We start from the raw sequence: 8438 nt of genomic DNA, 5'->3' as shown, positions 1-8438 counted from the left end.
ATGATCCTGAAGAAATAATATGTGTTCTTCAAAATTCAGTCCTGCAAGTAGTATGCTGATCTTAGCAAATAAACTTTGAATACTGGTGTGCCTTCTAAGTACTACTGCATTTGCATATGTATTTTCAAAAGGATCACATGTATAACCATCAGGGTAAACAATAAGATAGAAATTACTGTTTTATCTAAACACACCTTCTCGGTGATATTTCAGAGAATGGCCTAGGAAGACTGTGTGGATCTCATGATTGACACAGATGGCTGGAGTCTAACAGGAGATAGGATGAAAGATTCTGTCAGGCCTGTCAGCCAGGCTACAAGTGACAGCTTCCATAGGAGTGGTCAGTGTATGAAGGTGGTGGAGCAGAGGTTGAAGACAGTGATACAGCTATTAAAGGACATGACCAGTGGCAATGGAGGGGTTACTAAGCAAAATGAGCGTGTATTTAGATAAATATCCACACAGCAGAATAAGATGACAGCAGACTTGATGATGACAACTATGATGTACAAGATGGTGACAACCTAGAAAAGAACTGAGTCTGCCTTGGCCTCCCAGGTGTACAAAGAACAGAAGACCTAGGGAATTTCTGACAGTCCTCACTTGGTTCAAGGTTGGAATCTAATGGTAGGCAAGATTTCATATAAAAATGTGGAAAGGCCATATGGTCGTTTTAGAGGAGACAAGCCTTAGTGTGACCTATAAGTTATATTCTGTTTCTCATAAGTCTATATTGTTAACTCCCAATGAATTTTGTAATATGCTACATCCAAGATCAAATTCAACTATAATACCTATGATAACAGTGTACACAGGTGGAATCCTAACACTGTCACCTCAGAATACTGGTGTATGTGCATATTTCTTCCAGGTTGTACTTTTGCACATGTTTATGTAATACATATTTATACATAATTAAATGTCAAGAATACCTTTTATCTTTATTTATTCCAGAAGCAGTACATACCAATTCCCATTATTTGGGTGATTTTAATGGGAAGGTGTGAATGAAGATTACATCTGAAAAAGATGCACCCCCTCTCATTACACTGTTTGGACAGGGCAAATCTAAATCTTCTACCATTTTCTGAGCATGTGTAAAGCATCTTGACATAGAAGACATAACATTTTTTTATATAAGAGAAATCTACTTTTTAATGTGTCAATTTAATCAAAGTGACTTAAATTGATTAAACAAAGTTTAAAAATCTTGACAAATCTACCTAAAAATATCTACAAGCAATTGGGCATAAAAATAAATATTGAAGAATTAAAAAACTAAAAAATACAAATGTGCCAAAGGAGAAATTTATGAAATTTTACATTACTTGAAACATTTTCTTCATGCACAGAGGAAAAAAGGTTTTCAGAGGTTTTAGCTAAATAATACTAACTTAGTCATTTGTTAAACAAAATAGGTCCAGAATACTAACTTTCTCTCTTCCTAGAAAGTTAAATTTGCTCAGAGGATATTAAGAATATGAGAGACATGAAACACAAAACTTCTATTCATTGAAAATAAATGAGTAGTTCATTTGAAAATTAGATTGTGAATGTGGCAAAAAAAATCAAAAAATTGTGGGATTATTACAGGGATTCATTCTCTTCAGTAACACGTTCACAGGAAAACCCTGATCACACAGACAATTTTCCAAAGAATCAACAACTGAGACAATATTATATTACAAACTTTAGCCGAGGAAAACAAATCAACAACAGAATGAAAAGACAACTCTCAGAATGGGAAAAAAAACTTTGCCATCTGTTCCTCAGACAAAGGACTACTATCTAGAATATATAAAGAACTCAAAAAATCAGATCCCCCAAATTTTAAGACTCTATCCCAAAGTGGATATCTGAAATGAATAGACACTTCTCAAATGCAGAAGTACAAATAGCAAATAAATATATAAAAAAGTGACTGATATCACTGGCCATTCCTGAAATGCAAATTAAAACAACACTGAGACTCCATCTCACTCCAGATGGAATGGGTATCATCAAGAAATCAAATAATAATAAATGCTGGTGAAGCTGTGGGGAAATGGAACCCATTGTCCACTTTGGTGAGAGAGTATAGCGGTACAACCGTTATGGAAAACAGTGTGGAAATTCCTCAAAAAATTAAAATTAGAGGTTCCATTTGATCCAGGTTTTTCCCTTCTAGGTATCTTCCAAAAAAGATTTAAATACATCATACCACAACATTTTATGTACACCCATGTTTACAGCAACACACTTTGTAATTGCTAAATCTTGGAAACAGCCCAGGTGCTCATCAACAGATGAATGGATGAAGAAAATGTGGTTTTTATATCCAATGCATTACTACATTGCCACAGATGGGACTATATTTGAATCATTTTTAGGTAAATGGGTGCACTTTAAAGACATAATTTTAAGTGAAATAAATTAGACACACGTTTGAATATCACATTTTTTCTTGTTTGAGAAACCCAAGGAAACTAGATATTGAAAAGTAGGAAAAATGTTCAAATGAGAAGAGGAAGAAGGGGAAGAGGGAGTAAAAGAAAGTAACAGGAACAAAAAGAAAGAATGGAAGGAAAAATTGGAAACAAAGCTTTGTAAATTCAGAGAGGATTTGGTGTTGCAGGGAGGGACAGGGAGTGGGAAAAAAGAATTAAGATATATTATGTACAGATACAAAATACCTATGATGAATGTGATGTTTCTGAATTGAAAATATATCAGTAAAATTAATTTTTAAAAGAAATAGATTAAAGATTAAATAAACAGATTACTTTGTCCTCTAAAACAATAACAAGTTCATAGGTATTTATTCTCTGTCATGTACCAGGCATTTAGCAATGATGCAGAAATATAAAAAAGAGAGAGAGATTTTCTGCTTGGATACAGTAATAGGCTTATGGTACAAGGACATAGCAAATATATACATGCACCAATAAATAATAAGGATTAAAGTTTTTCAGACAATAAGTTTTATAAATGTGTATAGCCACCAGGTTATTATAATTGAGGAGAGCAGTGTAGAAGAAAGACATAGAGACTGATCAATCAATGTGAAGGAAACAGATAGAACAATAGCTCTGCTGTGGAATTTGACACCCCAGAGTCCAGCGCAGGGTGATAGCATCTAGAGGCCAATGAGCAGGAGGAGGTCAGATTATTCAGCTGAATTTAGGACACCTTTTCAAGGTCCCCTGGTCATGCCCTTGAATTGATATGTATTCATGTTCTTCAGACACCCTGATTTAAAAAAATAGTTCATTCTCTCAACTGTTTCTCAGTTTCCATGGTTCTATTTCTTTTACTTATCTTTCCATGGCTCAGAATGAAGTATTGCTTACAACTCGTATTTGAATAAATATGTCCCAGTTGTTCATCTGGCTTTACTGTTCAAAATGATATCACAGATCAGTTTTTTCATATGTAAGAATAAAATAAATTCACATCAACATTATCATGCAGTTATTTGTTTAAAAATTACTGAGTTGTTATTATGGTTTTGATCTAAAATGACTCCTAATTTCTCATGTTTGGAGCTGGGACATGGCAGGCCACTGGGTTTATGACTTAAAGTGTGCTTTCTCATCTCTGCCTTCTTTTCCTCTCTTTGCTTCATGGCTTCTATTAGTTGAGCACCTGTATTTTGCCATATCAAACTGCCATCCTATTCTTAGCTTAGAGTCAGCAGAGTGTGGACTGAAACCATGAGTCCAAATAAACCTCAGTTCTTTTAATGTGTGGTTTTTGGGTATTTCGTGCCATGACAAGAAAGTGGCTAAGACAGATATTGGTACCAGAGAAGAGGAATCATTGCTGTGACTGTATCTGACCATGTGATACAGAACCCTAGAGTCCTAGTTCTCAAGGGGAGTTTGGAAAGTTTTGGAGATGCCAGGTAGACCTAGCACATTGTAAGCTAAGTTTGATGGGAGATTCTCATGAGATATCTGAAAGCCAGCATCCTGGAAGAAAAGTACACATTTTCAGGAGGCCAGGCTAAGGAGGTTTAGGTTAGGAACAAGGAATCAATTGGCAGTTGGACTCCAGGTCATATGTTATGCTCTGGCAGAAAAATTGGCTACATTTTGCTCATGTCTGGAGACTTAGTTGGAGGTGGAGATTAATTTGCAGTAGACTAATCTAACTGAAAAAATGCTGAGTTGGCCCAGCATTCTGGCTGTGGCATGGGTACTGCTGCATGCTTTTAGCTAAATCTCTAGTGAGAGTCAGGAGTAAATGGCAGAACTACACTGTTTGATTCATTTCCTGTTTTGTTCAAAAGGAAGTTCCAGAAAAGTTGGGGCAAAGAAAAGCACTGATGTTGAAAAAACATCTGCGCTAAAAAGAAGCCAAGGAGTTTGCCTCAGGACGGAAGGAAAGATGGTTTAGAGGCATCTTAGGAATAAGCAAAAGCCCATCTTACAGATTAAAAGTGTGAAACTCTAACATTTCACTAATGAAGTGTATCCCCTGACCTCCTGCTTGGGAAGGGCATCTAGGGAATTGGTTATCTGGATTCTTTTCACAGAGCTTTACTGCTGAGACCCTCAAAAGCTTCATGCATGGTCCGAGGTGGGCTGGTTACTGCTATAACTGGCAGCAGACTTTGGCATCACTGATGTGGTGATGGTGATATAGGTATCCAAATGAAAGAGTTATTGGGTTATGGAGGCTTCCACCCAGATTTCAGAAGAAGGCCTGGGAGGCCAGGCTGTGTCCCCCTCAGAGGGTTGTGCATGAAGCTATGAGACTGAAAGCAAAAGTGCAGTGAAGAGCCCAGGAAATTGGAGACCTCAGAATGGGTAAGATCTGCTAAGAAAGCCATAGGCCTGAACAGATGCACACCAAAAGAGTGACCTTGTAGGCTACAACTGGCAATATCAGAAAGTCAGGGCTGCCCACACCCTCTGGACCTTACATCTTGACACAGCCTGGCCCAGGTGCTGGACATAGAACTTCAGGATTTATGATTTTCCCTCCTGGGTTTTACTCTTACTTTGGCATGTTTCTTTATTCCTTCCTTTTGGAATGGGAATGTTTACCATGTATGTTATATATCACCAGCATTTAACTATTTCATGTTACAGAGGTTCATAACTAAGCATTTGAGTAGCAGAGGAGAGTTCGGAGTTGGACTTTGCTGGAACTGTTGAGACATTTTAACTCTTAGAGATGGGCTAAATTCCTTGTTTATAATAAGATGGATGTAAGCCTATGAGGCCCTCGGGCAGGATTGTATGTTTTGGTTATAATTTAAAATTTACATAAATTCTCATTTTCATTGCATCTCCTTATACTGTACCACTTCCCCCTCTCTCTGTTTCCCATAGCTGTTGAAAATCTTATGACAATTTCCTCTAAATATTATATCATGTCTTTCCTAACAATATGAATAACATTTTTCCTATAGTTACAGAGAAGTTATCAACCTTAGAAAACAGCATCAACACAACACAATTTAACAAGGGTTGTGAGTGGACAAAGAGGAAACAGATGGAGAACATTCAGGAGCAGTAAAACAATTCCTTAAAAAGTGATGTTGTAAGGAGAGACCTCATGATGTGAGAGTCTGAGGAACAACAGTTCCATATGACCCTATATGTATAATGTGCAAAAGAAGGAAATGAACCAATGAGTACATGCATTCCCTATTTTACCATGTCTTGAAAGGCAGGTCTCACACTGCACATTTTCTTCAGAGCCTCTGTTACTTCCCTGTTCCTAAGACTATAGATTAAGGGGTTCAGCACATGAGTGAGTATTGTGTAGAACACAGACACCAACATGTCCTTCTCAGGGGTGTGATAGGAGGTGGGAAGCATGTAGGTCTAAATGGTAGCACCATAAAGAGAAACACCACACCCATGTGGGAGGAACATGTGGCCAGTGCCTTCTTCCAGCCCCCTGCTGAGTTCATCCTGAGCACGGTGAGGAGGATGAAGGTGTAAGAGCTTGAGATGACTATCACAGGGATAAGGAGCATGAGGGCACAGCACAGGTACATGAGCATCTCATAGAGTGAGGTGTCTGAGCAGGAGAGCTTCATCACAGCAGGGACTTCACAGAAGAAGTGATGGATCTCCCAGGAGTGGCAGAAGGGGAAGGTCATTGTCACAGGGGTCAGCATGAAGCCGTCCACTGACCCTAGGAGCCAGCAGCCAGCAGCCAGGGGGAGACATACTTTGTGGTTCATCAGGAGGGGCTAATGCAGAGGATGGCAGATGGCCACATAGAGGTCATAGGACATGGCTGCCAGAAGAAAAACCTCTGAACCAGCTAGTGTTAAGTAGAGGAACATCTGCATCCCACACTCAGGAGCTGAGATCCTGTTCTCACCCATGACCTGGTCCATGACCATCTTGGGCACAGTAGTGGAAATGTACATCATGTCCATAATGGACAACTGGCTGATGAAGAAGTATATGGGGGTGTGGAGGTGCGTGTCAGTGAGTATCAGAAGGATTAGGAGTACATTTCCTGACAAGGCCATCAGGAACATCCCAAAGAAGACCAGGCACAGCAGAGCTGGGTGTCTGGACTGAGGGAAGAGCCACACCAGGATGAAATCCACCCATGAAGTGCAGTTGGATGTCCAGATGGGGTTGTCCATGGGGTTCCACCTGGACCATGAAGAGAAGCTGGGGGTTAATGTAACATGACCTTCTCAAAGATGGTCTAGTGAGCATCCTGCAGTCATATGCACGAACCTGACTGCACAACCAGAGGCAGTCCCACAGGCCCAGGGACCTGATGGACATTACTTGTGTCTCAACAAAAGAAAAGAAGCTAACAGCTCACAACTGTTGGTCAAATTAATTAGTAACTGATAGTCAAGTTAAAGATGTCAGGGTTAGGAACTTCTTGATAACATTGTAGTTTTTCAACAAGTACAGAATGTTTACAAAATCATTGCTCTCTATAACAACAAAGTCATTGCCAATGAGAGAAATCAAATTTATTCCTTGGGTTTTCACTATTGAAGTAGGAAACAAATTCAATCATTCTGCTTTTCAGAGTAGATATTAAAATTCACTGATGTAGCAAGCACTGTGGAAATCAGTATGGAGATAGCTCAAAGAACTAGGACTGGAAGTCCCATTTGACCCAGCTATTCCCCTGTTGGGTATTTTCCCCAAAGAATTAAAAGAATCATATCACAGTGATATATGTGCACCCATGTTCACAGCAGCACAATTTGTAAAAGCTATAATTTGGAAATAGCCCAAATGCCCATCAACTGGAGACTGGATAAAGAAAATGCTTTTTTTTTTTTATAAAATGGAGTACAACTCAGCCATAAAAAATGAGAAATTAGAGACATTTGTAGCTAAATCAACACATATTGAGGTGATACACTTAAGTGAAATAAATAGTACACACATATGTAAATATCAAATAGTTTCTCTAGTATGAGAAACTGAAAGTGTAAGTAAAGACTAAAGGGTATAATATATAATGTGAAATAGGAAGAAAAGAGGCAAAGGGGAAGGGGAATTGGGAGGCACAGGGGAAAAGAAAGAAGGGAGTGGAATTAATATGAGAAAATGGAAACAAAGTCTTTGTAAATAGGGAGGGATGGAGGGGTTGGAAGGAGGGCAGGCAAAGGGGGGAAAATAAGAACCAAGAGAGATTATCTAAAGTTGCAAATTTCCAATGATGAATGTCATTATATTGTATATCTAAAATGTACCAATGATTAGAATGAATACTCGATAATGTGAAATAGGAAGAAAGGGTCCAAAGGAGTAGGAGAAGTGGGAGAGGTAGGGGAAAGGAAAAGAGGGAAAGGAAAAATTATAAGAAATGGAAAAAATGAAAACAAAGCCTTTATAAATAGTGAAGAGTGGAGTGGGTGAAGGGAGGGTTGGAAATGGGGAATAAATAAGAACCAAGATGCATCATGTAAAGGTACAAGTTCCAGATGAGAAATGTGAATGTATTGTATATACCTAAAATGTACCAATAAAAGAATTCAAATTTCTCAAAAAAATGCACCAAGGTATATTCTAAATATGACATATTTAAAATAACTGAAATATAGTTGTTTGTGTGAAATTCATACTGAACATTTGAACTCCTTCTGCCCATAGGACCAGGCCATTCTGTGAGGACCTGTTTGTGTGAAATTATGCTCACATTCCCACAAGCAGCTTGGGATCCTCACACAGGACTGGAACCTGGAGAGCTGAAGGTCATGGGATGGGGTTCCCAGACTTTTGCCAGATGTCAGCCACAGCTCAAGCTGGCCCCATCTCCTCCCTTTTTCCATTCACTCTTTCTTAAAGAGAAAGAGAATAATATTTGACTTCAGGCATATTGAGGATTAAGTAAGGCAAAGTAAGTAAAGCTCTCAGATGAATGCTAGTCACAAATGAATAAACATGCATGCTTTGGATTAACATCTACACTAGATTCTGCAGAGGTGATATTAGAGATGGCTGTTACTACTC

At 38.6% G+C, this 8438-nt stretch overlaps 1 pseudogene; it reads right to left on the bottom strand.

Annotated features, from left to right (window-relative positions):
• Nucleotides 1-5636: 5636 nt before the first annotated feature.
• LOC101708469 (olfactory receptor 2T29-like) lies at nt 5637-6598 on the bottom strand (annotated as a pseudogene).
• Nucleotides 6599-8438: the final 1840 nt, after the last annotated feature.

Source organism: Heterocephalus glaber, unplaced genomic scaffold (assembly GCF_053883595.1).
Source record: "Heterocephalus glaber isolate CG9 unplaced genomic scaffold, H.glaber_assembly_v1.0 deba00001831, whole genome shotgun sequence".
Taxonomy (NCBI): Eukaryota; Metazoa; Chordata; class Mammalia; order Rodentia; family Bathyergidae; genus Heterocephalus; species Heterocephalus glaber.
The sequence above is the reverse complement of the archived record's forward strand: the minus strand, read 5'-3'. Positions and strand labels throughout refer to the sequence as shown.